General features: G+C 38.7%; 1 long non-coding RNA gene across 1 annotated transcript in view; it reads right to left on the bottom strand.

The window, feature by feature from the left end:
* Positions 1 to 12,333, bottom strand: part of LOC121032145 (uncharacterized) — a 714,077-nt gene extending 701,744 nt beyond the window's left edge. The window contains exon 1 of the long non-coding RNA XR_005791103.1: positions 12,231 to 12,333. This is a non-coding gene — a long non-coding RNA (uncharacterized LOC121032145). The remainder of the gene's footprint in view (positions 1 to 12,230) is intronic.
* Positions 12,334 to 23,822: the final 11,489 nt, after the last annotated feature.

Here is a 23,822-nt window from a genome sequence, read left to right as displayed (position 1 = left end):
AATAGATAATATCATGAATGAAAATTGAATTATAAAACCAATCCCTCAGAAATACAAGTAATTATCAGGGAATACCATGAAAAACTATATGCCAACAAACTGGACAACCTGGAAGAAATGGACAAATTCCTAAGCACCCACACACTTCCAAAACTCAAACAGGAAGGAATAGAAAATTTGAACAGACCCATAACCAGTGAAGAAATTGAATCAGTTATCAAAAATCTCCCAACAAATAAGAGTCCAGGACCAGATGGCTTCCCTGGGGAATTCTACCCAAATTTAAAGCAAAGTTAATACCTATCCTTCTCAAGCTGTTCCAAAAAATAGAAAGGGAAGGAAAACTTCCAGACTCATTCTATGAAGCCAGCAGTATTTTGATTCCTAAACCAGACAGAGACCTAAGAAAAAAAGAAAACTACAGGGCAATATATCTGATGAATGCGGATGCAAAAATTCTCAATAAGATACTAGCAAATTGAATTCAACAGCATATAAAAAAAGAATTATCCACTATGATCAAGTGGGATTCATTCCTGGGCTGCAGGGCTGGTTCAACATTCGCAAATGAACGTGATACATCACATTAATAAAAGAAAAGATAAGAACCATATGATCCTGTCAATCGATACAGAAAAAGCATTTGACAAAATTCAGCAACTTTCTTAATAAACACCCTCGAAAAAGTCAGGATAGAAGGAACATAAACATCATAAAAGCCATTTATGAAAAGCCCACAGCTAATATCATCCTCAATGGGGAAAAACTGAGAGCTTTCCCCCTGAGATCAGGAACACAACAGGGATGTCCACTCTCACTGCTGTTGTTTAACATAGTGTTGGAATTGCTAGCATCAGCAATCAGACAACAAAAGGAAATCAAATGCATCAAAATTGGCAAAGATGAAGTCAAGCTTTTTTTTTGTAGATGACATGATATTATACATGGAAAACCCGATAGACTCCACCAAAAGTCTGCTAGAACGGATACATGAATTCAGCAAAGTCACAGGATACAAAAGTAGTGTACAGAAGTCAGTTGCATTCTTATACACTAATAATGAAGCAACAGAAAGACAAATAAGGAAACTGATCCCATTCACCATTGCACCAAAAATCATAAAATACCTAGGAATAAAGCTAACCAAAGATGGAAAATATCTGTATGCTGAAAACTATAGAAAACTTATGAAGGAAATTGAAGATAGAAAGAAATGGAAAAACATTCCATGCTCATGAGTTGGAAGAATACATATTGTTAAAATGTCAGTACTACCCAAAGGAATCTACACATTCAATGCAATCCCAATTAAAATTGCACCAGCATTCTTCTCGAAGCTAGAAAAAGCAATACTAAAGTTTGTATGGGAATGAGAAAAGACCCCGAATAGCCAAAGTAATATTGAAGAAGACCACCAAAGTGGGAGGCATCACAACCCCAGACTTTAGCCTCTACTACAAAGCTGTAAACATCAAGACAGCATGGCATTGGCACAAAAACAGACACATAGACCAAAGGAATAGAGACTCCACAATTGGACCCACAAAAGTATGGCCAACTAATCTTTGACAAAGCAGAAAAGAATATCCAATGGAAAAAAGACAGTCTCTTTAACAAATGGTGCTGGGAGATCTGGACTGCAACATGAAGAATGAAACTAGACCATTTTCTTATACCATTCACAAAAACAAACTCAAAATGGATGAAGGACCTGAACATGAGACAGGAAACCATCAAAACCCTAGAGGAGAGAGCAGGAAAAAAACCTCTCTGACCACAGCTGCAGCAATTTCTTACTTGACACTTCTCCAAAGGCAAGGGAATTAAAAGCAAAAATGAACTATTGGGACCTCATCAAGATAAAAATCTTCTGCACTGCAAAGGAAACAATCAACAAAACTAAAAGGCAACCCACAAAATGAGAAGAGATATTTCTAAATGACATATCAGGTAAAGGGCTAGTATCCAAAATCTATAAAGACCTCACCAAACTCCACACCCAAAAAATAAAGAATCCAGTGAAGAAATGGGCAGAAAACATGAAGAGACACTTTTCTAAAGAAGACATCCAGATGGCCACAGGCACATGAAAAGATGCTCAATGTCACTCCTCATCAGGGAAATACAAATCAAAACCACAATGAGATACCACCTCATGCCGGCCCGAGTGGTTAAAATGAACAAATCAGGAGACTATAGGTGCTGGTGAGGATGTGGAGAAATGGGAACCCCCTTGCACTGTGGGTGGGAATACAAACTGGTGTAGCCACTCTGGAAAACAGCGTGGAGGTTCCTCAAAAAATTAAAAATAGACGTACCCTATGACCCAGCAATAGCACTGCTAGGAATTTACCCAAGGGATACAGGGGTGCTGATGCATAGGGGCACTTGGACCCCAGTATTTATAGCAGCACTTTCAACAATAGCCAAATTGTGGAAAGAGCCTAAATGTACATCAACTGACGAATGGATAAAGATTATGTGGTTTATATATACAATGGATACTACACTCGGCAAGGAAAAAGAATGAAATATGGGCTTTTGTAGCAATGTGGATGGAACTGGAGAGTGTTATGCTAAGTGAAATAAATCAGGCAGAGAAAGACAGATACCATATGTTTTCACTCATATGTGGATCCTGAGAAACAACAGAAGACTAGGTGGAGAAGGGGGCAGTTAAAGAGGGAAGGAGGCAAAACTTAAGAGACTCTTAAATACTGAAAATAAACTGAGGGTTGATGGGAGGTGGGGGAGAAGAAAGTGGGTGATAGGCATTGAGGAGGGCACCTGTTGGGATGAGCACCGGGTGTTGTACGGAAACCAATTTGACAATAAATTTCATATTAAAAAATTAAATAAAATAAAAAATTTAAAAAAAAAGAAATTTCAACATTAAGCATGTTCTTTTTCTTTGAAGATTTTTATACCACCTTGGTTCTGTATAACCCAAAACCCTCTCCCTGCCATGGAGAGTCAAGTCTGTTCATGAAATAGTCAAGTAATGGCCAAAAGAGAATCTAAAGTGGCATAAGCTAGTTTCATACATGGACAGTGACTCCAATCCAGAAACCCACAACACTTATATTAACAGCTCCTACTCTTGACTTATACTCTTTGAAAAATAGATTCTAAACTATTTAATACCAAAATGGAAGACCTGAATATACATATTGATGTGTACATGTTTATCTCCCATATTATTTCTAAATTAGTACTCTATACTGCAGAACTGCTCTCCATAGTATTCAAGTTATGCTCTAACACTAAAAAGCTTCATCTGTTTTCCAAAACAGTAGAGTTCATCATCTGAATAAGTGCTACCCTCTTGTGTACCACCTTATTATACATGTCCCATCTGTTGTTCCAGCCCTTTCCCAAGGATTAGTTTGGTGAAGGCTTCACCCAGCCTCACGCAGGCAGTCTGGAAGGACTTCCCATCCGCACAACAGAGCTCCCACGTTTTCAACTCCAGCGATGAGACATTTCCAAGCATCTGACACACACACACTCCTGAGCTCCCAGGAGGACAAGAGGGTCAAGGTCTTTGAAGCCACTGTTGACCAGCCTTAGATAAAGGCTTTTCCTTTTTGTTTCCCAGGTATTCAGAACAACAACAAAACCCACAATTGGAGAGTCTGCAGGGTGAGAAAGAGGCTCTTAGACCGCATGAAGACGGAGACCTAGAAATTCCTATGGAGTCTGGATTTCCAGCTATCTCCTCACAATGACCTAGAAATGTATGTAAGTGGTCATAGACTTTCTAGGTTGGTCAAGCCCTTGGATGACTGACTCAGCTAATATCAAGTGAGGAAGAACCAACCAGCATGTAATCTAAGAGGTAACAAAATGGTGGATACTTGGAGCCACCATCCATGCACACCTTATGCAGCATCCCCTACCATTCATCTATGCAAACAAAATACTGCTCTCCATTAAAGACAGACATCTGATCAGCCCTGCCCACACCAGGGTCTTTTCATCACATTGGACAGCCAGGTAGATAGTTTTGAAGTGCATTTCATAAGACTCCTCAGGAGATGCTACAAAATCTGACAAGAGGCACTCATAGCAGCATCCAATAATACATTCTCCACAAAACAAAAACACACCATCTTTGTGTGGTCTCCCCTTCCTTCTGGGTTTCAACTTTACTCCTGTTCCATAAGAGGACGTCCCAAATGAACTATCTGCAAGGAAATCTTTGTCTCAGTTTCTGCACTCAGAACACAAACTAAGAAATCTTTTGTGAGGAAACCAAATGTTGAAGACAGACCTAATGATATTCACCATACTGTATTTGTCTAGGCAGCAGTGTAAAGGCTTTAGGATGGCTTTCAAACACTGGGATAAACCCAGGATTTTCTTGTTTCTATTATGCACGGAATTCAATTAGATGGTTTTTACTATTTAACATTTGTATTTTGCAGATATTCTGTAGTAATTGCTAATGTTTTATTTGGACTCAACTTTCTAGAAAATTCCATCTGTGACATTATATAGAAGGTTAAGAGAATATAATCCCAAGATCCATTTACCCCTTTTATTTTCTAATTGAAACCCCTGCAGAGGTTTGGAGAGATGGTGTGCCTAACAGGACTGTATTTTTGTCTTCCATCCAGTTAAGTGGGGGCTGTGTGGCTGATTTCTGGCCAATGAAGTCGAAGAGTACAGGATTTCCCGGAATTATCTTTAAAGGAAGAGAATACAGGCTTCTCAGACTTCCTGGCCTTTCCTTCTGATGCTCGCCGGGAAAATGGGTGCAGTGACTGGATATCCAGCAGGAATTTCAACCATGAGGGGACTTTGAAAAAGGAAGCTGAGTGTAGGAAATGAAGAAACAGATATTTGAAGAACCCATAGAATTGCCATGACAGATCTGAACTACCCTCAGATTTGTGACACAAGAAATAAACCCAAAATCATTTTAAAAAGCTTATCAGTCACAAGCCACTAAAAAATAATTCTAATTTACAAACTTTCACATATAGAAATTCCAGGCAAGTGGTTCATTAAGGCAGTGATTCTCACTAAGGGGGACATTGTCCCAGCAAACATGTGGAAGGTCTGGAGACATTTTTGGTTGTCACAACTTGAGTGTTGCCACGGGCATCCAGTAGGTAAAGGCTAGAGATGATGTTAATCATCCTTTAATGCACAAAAGAGTCCTTACTGAGAATTATCTGGCCTAAAATGTCCATAGTGTCAGAATTGAGAAATTCTGCATTAGGTCAATTTACCTCCAGTTCCTTCTTCCAACTCAAACCAATTAGTCTATACGACAAGTTATCCAAATAATCTTAGAATAAATTCATCTGTTTAGCCTATTTGGGGTTATGTTTTTCTCTTCAAGTGTAGTTTTTAAGTTTTCCAAGGCCATTAAGAACATACCCTTTTTTTTTTTTTAATTTTATTTTTAGAGACGGAGACAGTGTGAGTGAGGGATGAGCAGAAAGAGGGAGACAGAAACCTAAGCAGCCCCCCGCCTTTTTTTTTTTTAAACTTTAGAGACATGAAAGTAATCAAATGGGAGTTTGAGTTTAGGCAACTGAATGAAGTACCAGATATAACCCAACTCCACTCGCTTCATTGTTTTCTTTCTATAGCTGAAGAGAAAGCTGTACGAGGTAATAGCACATGTATGGAGTTATTCTCCCAGAAGTTCATGAGGACAAAAATATTTTCTGTTCACTTTAAGAAGTATTTTCATCATAGACCATTTAGAATTTATTAACCAAAGGAAAATTACAAACATTCATAATCCCAATAGACCCAAAAAAACCAACTGCCTGCAGATTATGCCTCTAGAGCTTTTCTATGCACATATATTAGTACATAAATGAGATTATGCTGTACCTACTTTTTATAACAGCCCTCCCCCAACACTCAGTAGATTGTAACTTTATCAATGGTTATCCACCTCTTTCAAAAGCCCAGTGACTACCCCCCCTTTCAAAAGGGAAAAGGGGCTGAACACACTTCTAAATGCTAGTTATACCTAAGATTCACTGTTTCGAGGTGGTCTCCTTAAACCATGGGAAGTTTTCCTTACATATAAGCAAGCAACGCCATTATTTCCATCCCATTTGTAGCATCTTCTATTGCCTTGTGACACCATCCATTTACCTCCTTCAAACATAAAAGCATATGCACACATAACCTTCATGGGAAAATATTTCAGGTTTTGTATTTATTTCCTAGTGAAGCCTAGGAGAAGATACTTTATAATATAGGAGCAAAGCATCAAATAGAAAAAGAACCTTCCATTAAAAAGACTAATTTAACAGTCTTCAATTTACTCTTTAAAAGAGGTGGTTTAGGATGGGAGCTGCCTCACCTTGAGAAACAGGAGGTTGGGGACACAATTTGTACTTACCACCCTGAAATACTTCTTAAAGGACAGAAAAATCACAAGGTAGAAGATCTGTAGTTTTGTGAATTAACATCATGTTCCCAAATATTTTGGGTGAGCTCATTAGGGGATGATCACCATAGTAAAAGAACTTCCGCCAGTTTGCTGGGCCACAATCCCCAAGGTTTGCCTTTTCCAGACCGCACAAATGAACTATGCTTTCAATGTTAGTCGATTCTGATTCTATGGGAGCTATTCATACCTCTGCAAGTGTAGATAACTGTAGAAAATTATCATGTCAACATGAAAATAGATCCTGTTTGGAAGCACCTTTCTCTCCCCCCACCCCCAAGGAAAAGATGGTTTGGATGCTTGGGCACAAGAGAATTCAGCAAGCTTGCATTTCTTAAATCCTGTACATTCCAAACAAAGGCCTGTTGTCAGGACTGGACCCCCTCTTTCCAAGGAGAAAGCCTCCAAGCCCTTACAGTATTCTTCCTGGTAGGGTTTTATATGTTTTTAGGCTTTGGGCTTCTCTGGACCATTCTGGCCAGTTAAGCTCACTCTAACAATGTGACCTATGGGGAAAGCCTTTTATTGCTCTGTGGATGGGCTGCTGTCATAATTCATAACCATAAGGATAGCTTTTGAGTCCTGTGAGTCTTCTAATTACAGAGCCTGATTAGAAGTCTTGGAGACCCCAACACACCTGTTTGCATTCTTTTCCATATCCCGGATCTATCTATGTGTCTGTTCTTTGGGCTTTCTTTTGAACCAGTTATAACATTGTCGTGATTCCCTTGTTAGGGAGTTATATTTTTAACATGTGTTCATTTTAAGTCTAAAAGTCAGGATCTTAACTTTAAGAAAATTCTTGGGGCTCCTGGGTGGCTCAGTGAAGCATCTGACTCTTGATTTTGGCTCCGGATCTCACAGTCATAAGATGGAGCCCCTGCATCGGCTCCCTGCTGAGTGTGGAGACTGCTTAAGATTTGCTCTCTTTCTTCTCCCTCTGCCCCTCACCCACACTCAAAAATAAATTAAAAAAAATTCTGAGGAACACCAAAGTTTCTTTAAATATTGAGAGCCTCTCCTAGAGTAAAAGCAAACCAATATCCCTCTACCTTACAACTTTGCTACTGGGTTAGTAGCTTAGGTTTGAGATTAAAATCTTCTCTATACCATGCAAAAGCTTGTTAGCAAGTGGAAATAAAGGAGAGGACTACTATGTGTTCAATAGCTAAGTTCTCCCTGTTAGCAGGCTCAAAAGGCTCTCAGGAGGCAGATGCAAGGAAACTCTGATGGCAGACCCAGTCCATCTTCTCCTAGGCCCACGTGGCAGGGATCTAGTTCCCAGGACCCAAATTGCTGCACTGATGTTCTTTCACGGTCAAGTTTGCTAAATTCTTACACCTCATTCATGCAATTGCCATCAGGGATATATACAAATTTCCTAACCAACCGCCTATATTTAACACCTTAATTTCACTGATGGAAAACTATTTCCAACCCTCCTTAAGCTAATAAGCCTCTCTTGTGTAAATTTCCATAGAAGAGTGCCAAGTTACCACCTCTGAAGGTGTTGATATCTGACTGGGGTGCCTCATAGGATATGCTGGTTAACCACCTCTGAATTGTGGATTCCTGAATAAGGTACTATAAACACCAACTTATCCTAAAGTGGAAGTTAGAATTAACTTGAATATACAAACATATCACACTGTTAATACCCAAAGAGTCTTAAATTCTACACAGACAATAGCAGTGTTAGGAACAAAACAAACTCAGAGCAATCATGGTCTTTCTTTCTGGTATGCTTGGTCTTCCTTATTTCTTAATCACTAATCAAAAATTTTTGAACATCTATGTATGAATAGTATTAAGTTATGGAGTTAAAGATGATTTGGTCTCTTCAAACAGAGCAGGGAGAAAATACTTTTGCCAAATGTCTGATGATGTAGTGACTTTATAAATATTTTTAATTTTCACAATAACCTTGGAAGTTTCACATTATCATGTAAGAGATAAAACAAATTCAGAAAGGTAACAGATCTTGCCACACAAGGTGATGAAACCCAAACTAATCACAATGAATGGGTCTTAACCCCGGTTCTTTCCCTTGGGCATAGCCAGTCTCCTTTCCCCCTGCCACCCCCCAAATAAATTAGACTAACAAATACAAAAACATCAGTTCCTAAGCATCTTTGTAATGAAATAAAATTAACATTCAATAAGTGACTTTGTAGGAAGCCACTGTTAAGTACCCTACATGCCTTATCTCATTTTCTCAAATATTCTAAAAGCTTTGACAGATAATATACAATCTTAGGAAAGGGAACTGCTCTTTTCACTTTCACATACTTTCTAACTAGCTGATAAGTTAGTAACAAAAAAAAAAAAAAATCCTTAAATAGGAGGGTGGGAAGGGGAAGAGGAGATTATTTCACTCAGGATTGATCTAAATGAAATTCATAAAGAAGGTTAGGCTTAGGCATTAAGTATTGAAGATTTGTATATATGAAGTAGTATGAAAGCTCAAAGAAACTCCAATGTTATTCAGAAAACGGTGAACTCATTAGCATGAATAGAGCTAGGATTTTTTAAAGGCAAAATAGATTTTCCATATATATAGAAAATACTTCAACAAATAATTATTGGGCATCCATTGTTCTAAGTACTAGAGATACAGCAGGGAATAAAATGCACAAAAATACCAGCCCTTCAATGTGCTTATGAAATACCAGTGCAAATAAGTGAGGAATGAATGGACTATTCAATAAATGTGCTGTGGAGAACTGGCTGCCAAGATGAAGCAAATATTAAATCCCTATCTCACACAGCACATTAAATTCATTTTAGGCAGATTAAGAATCTACATGATAAAATAAAACATGAAAGTTTAGAACATTTTCATATGGTACAGATTCAAAGAAATCTCAACATAAAAATATTAACAAGAATTCATGAAAATACAGCTTTTGTATGATAAAAAATGAAGACACTACATTGTGTGTGTATGTATATATATATATATATATATATATATATATATCAGGAGGATCTCAGGAATTGTAGTCCTCAGAAAAATTCACAGAAGCTATCAAAAATTCATTACTGGAGCTTCTTTAGGGTTATGTAACCCCTAAGAATAACAGGTTTAAAGGGCCTTTTTCATTAAAGACATTTATAGATCTTAGGATCCCACTATTTCAAACAGCTTTGTTAGGTGGAAACAGGTCGCTATGGATGTTGATCCCCAAATAATTTCCTTTTGAATGTGCTTGACCTGTATAGGGGTTGTAGATTTCTGTGTGTAGATAGGAAGTTTGGTAATATGATCAGTAAAAACAACATCCTTCAAGTTGATGGGTGGGACACGGGAACTAAAAATGGGGCTCAACAGGATTTAGTGGGAAAAGAGCCTTTGGTTCTCCACTGCTCCTAGTCTCCTGCCCAAACACAATCTCTGGGATAAAATGATCTCCATTTACCAGTAAGAACTCTTTCTTCATTAATGGATGGTAAACCCCAACTCAATACAGGGTATCTTTTTTAAGCACATACACATCTTTTAAGTCTGGGAAGATAGAATTAGGCAGATGAATCCTAGTATTAATGTGTAGTCCATACAAGTTTTGTCATTTGTATCCTTCTAAAGTTTAAGAGGCTTTATCCTATAAATATTAGTTGTGTTATTCCAATTTAAAATTCATAGTGGAAGTTAGAGTTCGAATTTTAAGATAATAAAGTTCAACCTTATTTTTAGAACAAAGAGAATTTGTGGCACCTGGGTGGCTCAGTCGGTTAAGCATCCGACTTCAGCTCAGGTCATGGTCTCAGGTTCAAGCCCTGCATTGAGCTCTGTGCTGACAGCTCAGAGTCTGGAGCCTGCTTCAGATTCTGGTCTCCCTCTCTCTGCCCCTCCTCAACTTGTGCTCACTCTTTCAAAAATAAACATTAAAAATTTTTAGAAGAATTTTAGATTCACCATACTATAAAGTGAATCTACCACATGCATACAAGTTATGTTCTCGTTTTTCAAAAACTCTTAGGTCACTTTAGATTTACAGGAAGTTACACAGTACAGAGAACACCCATGAGACCACATCCAATTTCGCCGTATTGTTAACCCCTTACATTGATCTGGCACATTTGTCAAAACAAGTAAACCAAGAATTGACACATTATTAACTAAAGTCCATAATTTATTCATGTTTCACTAGTTTATACCTAACATCCTTTTTATGTTCCAGGATCCCATCCAGGGATTACATTTAGTTATCGTGGCTCCTTAAGCACTTTTAGACTGTAATGGTTTCCCAGGTAAAACACTTTATTGACCTTAACAGTTTGAACAGTTACCCATTAGGTATTTGGTTGAACGTCCCTCAATTGGGATTTATCGGATGTTTTTCTCATGATTTGACCAGGAGTAGGAGTTTCAGGGAAGGTCACAGAGGTAAAGGGCTGTTCTCTTCACAGACATAAAAATGACATCACTGTTGATGTTAACCTTCATCACCTGGCTGAGGTAGCATTTATCAGGTTTCTCCACTGCAAAATCATGGTCTCTGTAGAGGTCTCCCCTGCTGCCCCCTTCTCCAAATAGTACGTTTTGAAAGAAGTCACTATGTGCAGCCCCCACTTAAGAATTTGGGAGTTATGGGGCGCCTGGGTGGCGCAGTCGTTTAAGCATCCGACTTCAACCAGGTCACGATCTCGCGGTCCGTGAGTTCGAGCCCCGCGTCAGGCTCTGGGCTGATGGCTCAGAGCCTGGAGCCTGTTTCCGATTCTGTGTTTCCCTCTCTCTGCCCCTCCCCCGTTCATGCTCTGTCTCTCTCTGTCCCAAAAATAAATAAACGTTGAAGAATTTGGGAGTTATGCTCTATACATCCTTGATAAGGAAAGATCTACAAAAGTCATGTGGAATTTTCTGCATGCATTGGTCTATTCCCCTTGTTTATGTATGAATTTGATCATTTATATTATTCCCCTTTGGTCACTGGCCAGTTAGATCTTGTGCCCCTTTGACAGCGATTGGCTTGAGTGTGCACATGCACACATGTATTTTAATAAGCATATCCTTACTTTCTGGCTTAAAGTCTCCAGTCTTCTTTGTCTTAGGGCATGGCCAGCCATTACTCCAGGGACCCATGGTTTCTTTTATTGGAGAATGGCCTTATAAAGCAAGATCTGGGCATTTGAATATGCTTGTCACCACCAGAGCATAAATTATTTAAGCACTTGGAAATGTCGATCTCTTAGTTCAAGCAACTACTTTATAGAGCAGTACTTACGATTGTATTAAGTATGTTTATAGATGCATTTCAAAATATTTGAAAGACCTTAGTTTAGGCGTAAATATTAAATGTTATTCAAACACTCCTTAAAAGTGATTAAGATTTAGTAGACATAGGTTGATGAAGTTTCTACACTAACTTTTAAAAGACCAAGAAAGGAACTCCACTTAACTTTGTTTTATAAAGTTCTCAGTTGCTAAAAACCCAAAAATAGTCTTGTTTATATAATAAAAACAGAACCCTCCAAAGCACCCCAGAATACAATGCACATGACAGTCCCTTTCTCAAGTATCTCTAAAATTGCTAGATGTCAACTTAAAAAAAGACAAACATTCTGATAGAGGAATGAGCAATGCATACGTACAGGTAATTCACAGAGAACACAGAATGTCCAATAAACGTATGAAAAGATGCTTACCTTCACTAGTATGAGTTTCTTATAGATACTTTTGAAAGTTACTGTGAACTTAGTGGCTGAAAAACAACACAACTTTCCTACCTTATAAGAAGTCTGACGGGATCCCACTGGGCCATGATCAAGGTGGCAGCCAGATACATTCCTTTCTGGAGGCTGTCCTTACCTTTTCCAACTTTCAGAGGTCCTCTTCCTCCACCTTCAGAGCCAGCAACGTCCACGCAAGGCTTCCTCGTGCTACCATCCCTGTAGCTCTCTTCTGCGGTCTGGTCCACCTTTAAGTACACATGTGATTAAATGAGGTCCACCTGGATAATCCTGGCTAATCTCTTTACTCAGTGTTAGCTGATAACAATGGTAATTGCACCTGCAGGCCTCCACAATTTAATATATTCACGGGTTTTGGTGTTGAGGTCGTGGACATCTGGGGCGGGGGTCCATAGTCTGCTTACTACAATTAGTATCATGGGAATTCAATTAAAACCAGGCTCACCTGCTCTCCTAAACTGCCAAAGGGAGGGTAAAGTAATCCAACCACTTTGAGGTTTTTTTTTTTTAATGTTTATTTATTTTTGAGACAGAGAGAGACACAGCATGAGCAGGGAAGGGGCAGGGAGAGAGGGAGACACAGAATGTGAAGCAGGCCTCAGGCTCTGAGCTGTCAGCACAGAGACCGACGCGGGGCTCGAACTCACGAACTGTGAGATCATGACCTGAGCCGAAGTCGGACGCCCAACCGACTGAGCCACCCAGGCGCCCCGACTTTTGTCTTTTAACTTGAAGATACAATCGCATCTATAAAGAAACTCAAGCAAGTGGGTCAACATGTCTATTATATTCATTATTTTGAGTAGCAGAAAAATTTAAAACAAGCTAATTTTCTCACAGGAGGAGATGGGTAATTTGTGGTGTAATCATATACCAATATATAACAATTAAAATGCATTAAGCAGATCTACATATACATATCAACATGGATATGTCATAATCATAAAATAAACATGTAGAAGATTACATGATTTATGTTAATTGTTTAAACACACACATATGTATAGATTACTACATAAGTGGAGCCTTTTAAGAAAAATACAAAATTAAAAGCGAAAGCTGATAACGTAGGTACATAAATGAATATTTATTTACAATAAAAAAGAAATCACAGGGGCGCCTGGGTGGTTCAGTCCATTAAGCATCCAACTTTGGCTCAGGTCATGATCTCATTGTTCATGGGTTTGAGCCCCGCATTGCACTCTGTGAGGACAGCTCAGAGCCTGGGGCCTGCTTCGGGTTCTGTGTCTCCCTCTCTCTCTGCCCCTCCCCTGCTCACACTCTGTCTCTATCTCAAAAAAAAAAAAAAAAAATAATAATAAAAATAATAATAATAAATAAATAAGAAAAAAGATCACAACAAAATACTAGTTACTTCTTTCTGAGCTCCCTATAAGCAATTTATCAGAAATGCTTCCTGACTGCAACCTGGCTTTCCCCTCTCCTAGATCCCTCCCCAGTTCATTCAGAGAGCCAAGTTCGGGGGAAGGGGGAGTCTGGAGCTTTGTCTCATTCGCTTCAAGAAAAATCCACCTCTGCCCTCACATGTGATGTAAAAGTGTATAGACACATGAATGCCTATTGTAGCTGTAACATTTTCTTTGTCTACAATAAAAGATTTATTTTCATTTAATCATGAATGAATAAATAAAACAAACAACTATTCAAACAACTGACTCCTACTTTTCCCTCACGACAGACCTGGCATCTGAAACTCCACAGTTTCACCCCCTATCCACTATCCTCCGAGTCGAGCTCTCCCTTTTGACGGTTCTCTTTTCTGATACTACTATCTCCTGAACACCTTCATCATTATGCTAACTCCCCAACTGTTCTCCCTACTCCCATCCTCCCTCCCACCTTCTATTCTGGACAGAGCAGCCCGATGTTCTTTGAGACTATAGATCATGTTGTATCACTTCTGTCTGCAAAGCCCTTCCATGGCTTCGCATTTCACCTAGAAGAGACCAAAGTGTGGTGTGGCCTTGTTGATGCTCCAGGTGTTCGCCCTTCAAGCATTTGGTACTTGAAGCCTTCTCCTAGACAGCTGTGTGGGTTATTCCTTCGCTTACATGGGCCTTGCCTAAAATTGTTATTTATGACAGAAGCATCTCCAGACCATGGGCACCTAGGTGACTCAGTCGGTTAAGTGTCCGACTTTGGCTCAGTTCATGATCTCATAGCCCACATGGAGCTCTGTGCTGACAGCTCAGAGCCTGGAGCCTGCTTCGGATTCTGGGTCTCCCTCTCTCTCTCTGGCCCTCCTCCCCTCATGCTCTGTCTCTCCCTGTCTCTCAAAAATGAATAAACATTAAAAATTAAAAAAAAAGAAGCATCTCTAGACCAAACCACTTCATTCACAGCAGTTCTGCACTAGCCCCATATTTCAGTCCCGTCCTGTTTTGTTTTCTTACCAGTTATCACCACCTAACGCTCATTTAGCTTTTGATTGTATTTCTTTACCACAGAACATAAGCTACAGAGGGGCAGGGACTCCTCATTCACTGATGTAGCCAGTGCACATAAAGAGTGCTCTGTAAATATTGATTGTGCGTGGTCCGAATGAGTGAATACTCCAAGTTAGAGTAAGTATTTTAAGATTGTGAAAGGAGGAGGTTTTTGAGGAAAGAGAGCACTTCCAGATATGCAAGCAAAGTTCAAAGGGAAGAGAGAAGTGCAGTGATTTACCTGTAAGGGAGGGATGAAGACAACAGGTCACTAATCAGGCAGCAGGAGGCATACTGGGAGGACGAGGGGACAAGGAAACAATGGCAGCTTGTTTTCTCAGGGGCATCAAGTTTATATGAAGAAGCAAGTCTTAAAATGTTTTTTCAAAATGTTCCAGTTCAAGATGGTACCGTAGGAAGATCCTGAACTCACCTCCTCCCAGGTGAGGAGAGTAGAAATCGACTGGGCAATGTCTCAAATGCCAAGTTACTAAGTGCATATTTATTCATTTGTTAAGGATCAATTTTGAAGATGTTTTAAAAAGACAGTTATGCAATCAGAGACATACCTTAGAATAATTAATGCACAGTTGTGTAATAGATGAATTAAAAAGACGGGGCGCCTGGGTGGCGCAGTCGGTTAAGCGTCCGACTTCAGCCAGGTCACCATCTTGCGGTCCGTGAGTTCAAGCCCCGCGTCAGGCTCTGGGCTGATGGCTCAGAGCCTGGAGCCTGTTTCCGATTCTGTGTCTCCTTCTCTCTCTGCCCCTCCCCCGTTCATACTCTGTCTCTCTCTGTCCCAAAAATAAATAAACGTTGAAAAAAAAAAGATAAAAAGTGAAGCTATGAGAATCAAAAAGTGAGTTAGCGGGGAGCCTGGATGGCTCAGTCAGTTTAGCGTCAGACTTTGGCTCTGGTCATGATCTCACAGTTTAGTTCGTGAGTTAGAGCCCTGCATGGGCTCTCTGCTCTTAGTGCAGAGCCCTCTTCGGATCCTCTGCGCCCCCCCCCCCCGCCCGCCCTTCCCCTGCTCATGCTCTCTCTCTCAAAAATGAATAAACATTTTTAAAAAGTCAGAAGCGTTTGAATTATCTGTAGTTATGAAGAGACTCAGCAGATGCAGTGTATACATAATTAGTCACGTTAACCCTGGCTATAGGTTAAAACTCCCTTGGAAACTTTTTAACAACCCCAGGCCTGGACCATACCCTAGTTCAATTAAAGTAGAGCATCTTGTATAAGACCCATATATTAAGATTTTTTGAAGCTCATCATTTGGTTCTAATATGCAGCCAGGAATGGGAATCACAACTAACAATCAGGAATTAATCTCATCAGTGAACAGTAATTCTTGAAGTGCTGGTCTTCTCAACATTAACTGGAGATTTGTTAGAAATGCAAACAGATTTCTAATTTGTTAGAATCAGAACCCACCCAGGCTACTGAAGCAGAAAATCAAGGGGTGGAGCCCAGCAGTCTATTTCTTAACAAGCCCCCCAAGTGGTTCTGATGTACCCTTGGTGTTTGAGAACCACTGGCCTAGAGTTGCCAGATGTAGCAAATAAAATTACAGTATGTCTCATGGGGCATACTTGTGCTAAAATATCATCTATTGCTTATCTGACATTCAAATTTAGTTAGCCGTCTTGTATTTTATCTGCCAATCCTAAACTACAAAACTTGCATGGCATTACCATACATATATTTTTTTAAGCATAAATGCTTGAGGAAAAAATGGCATCATCAACCAATTACAGGATGAGCATTAATAGAAAGACCTGACTTTGTTGAGAAGATTGTGGATATGGTTATAAACTACCTGGGATTAAGTTGTCTGGGGAAATACAGGTGAAGGGGTCATATAGGCTATATTGGAAATAAGCAGATAGAAATATTTGTATTAAAAATATAATTAAGGAACTAATTATCAGAGGACAAGATACCAAAACCTTGAAGTTTAAGGAAACATCTATTTTAATAAGAGAAGAGAGATTAGGAAGCCAATGAAATGAAGAAATCATGCTATTTTTAATGTATTTACCACCAATTTCTTTGGATGATCATTTTATTGTAGAATATTAATTAAACAATATAGGCAAAGGGTACTAGTAAGCTCTTTGAAGGCAGGGACCACAGACTTAACACTGAGAAAAAATACCATACGTGCTAGCATGTTAATATACACACAGGGGTTAATCAATTAACTTTCAATTAACCTCTTTCAAGTGAATGATTGACTGGATTCATAATTTAGAACGAAATGAGAAAGAAAGTTGTCTGTATCATTGAGCTACAGTCAAATGAAAATGGCCTATCCCAGAAGCACGCAATGACTGTTAGGTTCAAAGATGGAAATAACACAGCAGCAGGTAGTTTTGTTTCATTGTCTAAACACATAGTGAGGAGAGGGGAAGGTTAACAGTGTGTTTACTGTTTACTAGGGCATGAAGTAACTAAAATAGCTGAACAAACAATGACACAGGATATGTGAATGGAGACCTAGTCTGAAAGGACATGAGAAAATTATAAAGCCGTCAAGCTGGAAAAACATTGATATATGAAGAGTACTTAGTGCTTTATTTCCTGAATATCCTTGTGTTTTAATGGAATATTTCTTTCTATGGTAATCAATGCATGTGGTAGAATGCTTTTTCCTTGAAAATGCAGATGTTGTACTTCCGGCCACTCAGCCTCCACTGGCCTTGTGGTAGGTCATGCTATCGTTAAAAAAGGAACTGGTTGTAAAAATAAGTCTTCATCTCGATGGAAGAATTTATTGCTCCAATAAAATGAAAGGCCCCCAAGGTTTACCGACTCCACTTTACTGAAGAAAGAGAAAGCTTGGGGATTTTTCTGCATTATATGACATTGTAGCAAACGTGGGTGGAGGTGGTGAGTAGCTGAAGATATTAAAGGAAGTTCAGCCCAAGGGGAAAAATAGCGGATGGACATTTAGGTTGTTGAAATCAAAATGAACCTCATTTGGGAAGGTGCAAGAGAGAAGTAATCGGAGTCTATTTTACTCTATAGGATCTTAGCTGGACGTTTCTACTGCTCTAGTAAATCACTTATTGAAACTGCCTCCTTGGGCAATATGTTAGTTTCCTACTGCTGTTGAAACAAATTACGCATGCTTAGTGGCTTAAAAGAATACAAATTTATTATTTTGCAGTCCTGAATGTCAGAAGTCCAAAATAGGGGTTTACTGGACTAAAACCAAAGTATTGGCCTGGGTGTGTCCCTTCTGGAAGCTCTAGGGGAGAATCCAGATCCATGCTTTTACTAGTTTTTCTAGAGACTGCCTGAATTCCTTGACTCATGCTCCTTCCTCCATCTCCAAAGTCAGCAATGGCCAGTAGTGTCTTTCTCACATCAAACCACTGAGCTGCTGAAGTGCCTGCCTCCCTCTTGTATATATAAGACCCTTGTAATTACATCAGGCTAACCTAGACGATGAGATAATCTCCCCACCTCAAGGTCCTAAACTTAAAATCACATCTGCAAAGTCTCTTTTGTCCTGTAAGATAATATGTTTATAGGTTCCTTGGGGTAGAGAATGGACATCTTTAGAGCTATTATTGTGCCTACCACAGAGAGGTAATATCTTTTTGGAATGTTATTTGAATGTGTATGTTCCACAGCAAACAGATTCATAAGAGGTTGAGCACTGTGAGACTCTCCAGGTATGAGTGAGCATTTTAAAGTGTGTCTGTGTTCTTTCTGCTTTGTGCCTCATCAGCAGTCATAAAGGTGACCATTCGTATTTAGGCAGTGATATTTCTACTTACTCAAAGGGCAAGAGAGAAGCCATTTTAGTCCTTTTATAGATCTCAAGACTATTGAAAAGTCACCAAGACTAAGACCTTATTATGTCCATAAAATATATTTCACATAAAGATGCCCAGGAAGAGGTGTGTGATGGGAAGGGTAACATTTTACCCGGTCTTGTTTTATATTACCCTCACTCTTCCTGAAAAACAGGGGTAGGGGAAGTCTTGGAGAAGCAGACTGCTAAAAGAGAAATAAGAGGAAATCATCCACTTGTTGAAAGGGGATAGGATACTGGTGAAATCACTGAAGCATCATCAAGGTGGAGAGAAGGTCTGAGCACAATAATGAAACCTGGCAGGGTGCACAGTCTGTGGCAGCATGTGTCCAACAGGAAACAGGGTAATAAGACTGCAGATGAACACTTAGTTGGAAGGAGAAAGTAGGCGGCATGGAAGCAGTGGAGGGGAACCAAGTACAGTTCCATGTCCTCAGCAGTTGTTAAATTAATAGATGGAATAACCAATGATGATGATCTTTTGATCAGTGAAAATGTCCAAGCTCTTGACTTGCAGAGTGTATCCAGGCACTCAGTGAGAATTAGGAGACGTGTTAATAAAAGGAGCACACATAATAGACAAGATGGGGGTCTGAAGGTGAAAGAAACTCCGAAAGGAGAGCAATATCCATTCTGTTCATGTGGGACCCAAGAGAACAGAAGCGGCACAAAAGAAACTCAATTACAACATGAAACACATGTAGTTGTTAATAATATCATAAAAGGAAATTAAAGCAGTCAAATCAATGCTTCAAGAGGCGACTTGATAGTAAAGGCTCAGATCTTCACACACAGGGCTCTGTTTTCAAAGTAAATTCAGTTAAAACACTCATTGTAGATTATTCTGCAGGATCAGAGTGGACTGGGATAGGCAGACCAAAGGGAGAATAAAAAATGTGACATAATAGGAACATTATCAGACATAAAACAAAAACAAAAAAAAATTTCTTTTGTCTCATTTAAAAGGCCCATGGGCAGCGGGGCAAAGTAAAATAACTGAAAAAATGTTTTTGTTCTCTGTAGAATGGAAAGGACTTGAACGTGCTTTTGTGTGAGAAGCTTTGTTAAATGTAATAATATAAATGTGCTCGGTCTTCAATTCCACAAATGCCGACTGAGGAAGAAATGCATTTGTCCCAATTAGAATCTGCAGCAGTAAGGAACCCTAAGGAAACCCTAGAAGATGCACCCAGGGACCTGAGTTCTGGACTGTCTCTGTAATTAACAAACCCTGTTTGGTTTCCATCACAAACTTTTTGGGTTTTTCATTTTATGTGTGTGTGTGTTTGGCGTATGGGATTGTGACATTTTTTAATTATGAAGTAAATTATGCAATAAACTTAATTATGCAATAAAACAAGAATCCAAGTAATACAAAACTCTTGTAAACATTCCTTTTCCATTTTCCCAAATCCCCCTATCCTATCATCCTTCCTCAAAGTAAACGTTCATAAGAATTTAGTGTTTCCTTTCAGATAACTGCATATTTATATGAAATATATATATAAATATTTAGGATGATTTTTAGTGAACTTACGCATATTGTTCTACTTTCATTTTATTGACTAATATGTATTAAATACCTTTTCATCTCTCTGTCTTAAATCTTCCATAGTACTCCACAAAACCATAATCCATTTAACTATTCCTCTATTGGTAGACATTATTTAGGTTTTTCTAGTATTTTGTTATTATACAAAAAAATTCTTGCTATGAATGTTTCTTTATACGCACACACATATAACACATTTATTTTTTTTTTTTCACCAGGCAAATTCCTAGAAGTAGAGTTGTTGAGGTGCCAGGGTGGCTCAGTCAGTTAAGTGTCCCATTTCAGCTCAGGTCATGATCTCGCAGTTCGTGAGTTCAACCCCACATTGGGCTCTGTGCTGACAGCTCAGAACCTGGAGCCTGCTTCAGATTCTGTCTCTCCCTCTCTCTGCCCCTACCCTGCTCTGTCTCTCTCCATCTCTGTCTCTAAAAAATAAATAAACACGAAAAAAAAATTTTTTTAGAAGTAGTTGTTATGTCAAAGGGTATGTGCATTTTCTTCTCCATCAAAAACAAGTTTCTCAAATCATTTTCCAAAATAACTGTAGCTGTTTATATTTTTGCCAAAAGAGAATGTGCATGACTGTCCATCCAAGTCCTTATGAACACTGAATATCATCAATGATTTAAAATTTTCAAGCATATTACTAAAGACAGCAAGGTGTTTACAAATTTTCTTACAATAAACAACATAAGAAAATATTCAAATATAATGGGTAAAAAATGGTTTATCATTAGAGTTTTAATTCGTAATTATACATAATTATTAATGAGGTTTGATATCTTTTCAAATGTTCGTTGACAATTTGCATTATTTTCTGAAAATTGCTTTATCTTTTACTAATTTTTCTACTAAATTATTATTATTATTATTATTATTATTATTTATTTTTATTAATTGGGAGTGTTCTGGTCAGCGTGGGCTCTTATAACAAAATGCCATAGCCTGGGTAGCTTATAAACAACAGAACTATTTCTCACAGTTCCAGAGGCTGGAAGTTCAAGATCAGGGTGACAGTGTGGTCAGGCAAGGGCTGTCTTCTGGTCACAGATTTCTCATTGTATCCTTCCATTTTTCATGATGGAAGACTCTGGGGCCTCTTTTATAACAGCACTAATTCCATTAATGAGGGCTCCACCCTTATGACATGATCACCTCCCAGAGACCCACCTCCTAATACCATCACCTCCAGTATTGTTTTCAACACATTGGGGTGCCTAGGTGGCTCAGTCAGTTAAGCATCTGACTTCAGCTCAAGTCAGGATCTTGAGGCTCATGGGTTTGAGCCCGCGTCTGGCTCTGTGCTGACAGCTCAAAGCCTGGAACCTGCTTTGGATTCTGTTTCCCTCTCTCTCTGCTCCTCCCCCATTTTTGCTCTCTTTCTCAAAAATAAATAAACATTTAAAAAAATTTATAAAAAAAGTTTTCAACACATCAGTTTTGGGGGGGACACATTTACACCACAGTGGGGAGAGGAATCTCAGTATAATCTTTGTGTGATGTTTTCTATAATTATTTTATTCATCCTGTCACATCTTAAAGGTATTTCCTTCCATGTTTAGCCTGCTTGCTATGTGTTTTTAATTAGCAGTGCCTATTGCATTTCACCAAATATTTTCCAAGAATCTATCAATTAATTATGAGTTTTTTCATTTCATCTGTTACCATCATACCCATTCTTCTCTCCTGAGATAAACCTACCTATTCCAGTTATTATTGCTAAACAACAAGCCATGCCAAATATAGTGGCAAAAAACAGCAAGCATTTTATTGTATTCACGAATTCTGTGGTCTGGGCAGGACGTAAATGGGCAATTCCTTTGCTGCTTGTGGCATTAGCTGAGTGGTCCTCAACTGGCAGGTGGGCTGGTCAGGAGGTTCCAAAATGGTTTCACTCCACATCCAATGTCTAGAGGAATGACAGGAAGCCTGATCTTACTTAGGACTGACTACTGACTGGTGTCCCTACATGTGGCCTCTCCAGCAGGATAGTCTCAGCGTTGTTGGAATTTCTTACATGGCAACTGGCTTCCACCAGAGCAAATATCCCAAGAGAAATGTGCTTGCCTTTTTATGACTTATCCCTGAAAGTCATTCAGCTTCACGTTCACCATACTGTATTGATCAAAACAGTCACAGGCTCCTCTCGCCCTTTTACCTTTTGATTCAATAAAGCCCAACCCCTAGATGGAAGAAGGATCAAAGAATATGCAGACATTTTTTAACTATCATACTACCTGATCATGATATAATTTTACTCTGCTCTTAGATTCATTTTTCTTATACACCATAAAATATTTTTTGTGTCAGTGTTGGTTTGTAAAAATAACTCTTCAACTGCTTATGTTGTGGCCTTATGACCATAAGCCTCGCAACAGTTCAAAATGATCCAAGGTCATAAAGCCCTGGCTTCCACGGCAGCTGCTGTTTCTTCTCCAGAAGCAAGGACTGTGTTTTGACCTGTCTTCATAACTCCTACCTGGGTGGAACCGCAACATCTCTAGCACTCAGTTCCAATCTGGCCATATGCACAGAAGCTCAGAGTACCCCAATAGCTGCCAGATGAAGCCACAAGAATGGAGTACTGAAAAGCCCATGGAGAGGATTTTACGTAATGAGAGACAGGAGCGTGGAAAGACTGGGAATATAGATTAGTAACCCTTGCTCCTGATGAAGGACTTCTTCCATACACAGAAGTTTTATCTGGCCAGTCTATGGACATTCGGTGCAAACAATCACCAGTATTGCTTTTTTTTTTTTTTTTTCGTCAAGTGTGGTAAGCTTCTTAGCATACCCTCTGAATTTGCTTTCTCTCATTCCCGCTTCCCTTCCCTTTTTTCCTCTACCCTTGTTTCTCTAGCATTATATCCCTCAATAAAGAATTAGCACATAGGTTTGGCTTAGGCTCTTATTGCTGAAGAATTCAAACTGAGACACAGGATTACGCTACCACTATAAAAGTACACAGGGAACTTTCCATTTTCCTTTGGCTCTGGAACACTTTGCATAAAATGGAAATAGCTCCTCTACCATTTCAAATTTTTGAAAGAGTGTGGTCATTGGGTCTTCTCAGGTTTTAAACTTCTTCATCTGATTTTTGGCAATGTATATTTTTCTAGAAAATTGTCCTAAGACTTTCTATAGGCAACTTATTACCTGTCAAATACACTCCTTTTCATAAATGTCTGAGATAAAGAAAAAACAACAATGATTAATATTTATCTTGTCTGTATCATGAGTTAGTATATCAGGTGGAAAAAATAACCAATCTGCATGTCCGTTGATTCATCTGTAAAATATGAAATTTAGACTAGAATATTGCTCTTTTTCTCCTGGTTCCAAAATTTTTCTCCTGGCTCCAATTATGATATTAGTTCCATGTTATATAAAAAGTAATGCCACAGATTTGCACACTGTATGCCAACATTTAACTATCTTTGTGGACAGGAGAAAGCTAATTCATTTCTCAAGAAAAAAAATTAAAATTGAAGCAAATTTAGTGATTATCAGCCAGAGGCGACACTGCATTCCTAAGGTACATATATCAGAATTTTCACCATCAGATTTTGATAATATTCTTGATGTGGCAACACTCTCCTATTAGAATCACTGCCACTGGAGGACATTATAATCATTGGAAGTCTCACTGGAAATGTGTTTTGATGAAGAGAAGTGTTCAGAAACATTTATTAATAATAATAATTAGGAGACAGAGAATAAATATTTAAGTTAATAAATATTTATTATAATAAATATTTATTAAGTTAATAAATATTTATTGTAAATAAATAAATATTTATCAAGTTAATATTTATCAGATTAATAAAACTATATCGTACGGCTCACAATGTTAATTTATTTAATTCAAAAATAACCCCCAATAAA

The sequence above is a fragment of the Herpailurus yagouaroundi genome, unplaced genomic scaffold (assembly GCF_014898765.1).
Source record: "Herpailurus yagouaroundi ecotype Mexico unplaced genomic scaffold, PumYag 141, whole genome shotgun sequence".
NCBI lineage: Eukaryota > Metazoa > Chordata > Mammalia > Carnivora > Felidae > Herpailurus > Herpailurus yagouaroundi.
The sequence above is the reverse complement of the archived record's forward strand: the minus strand, read 5'-3'. Positions and strand labels throughout refer to the sequence as shown.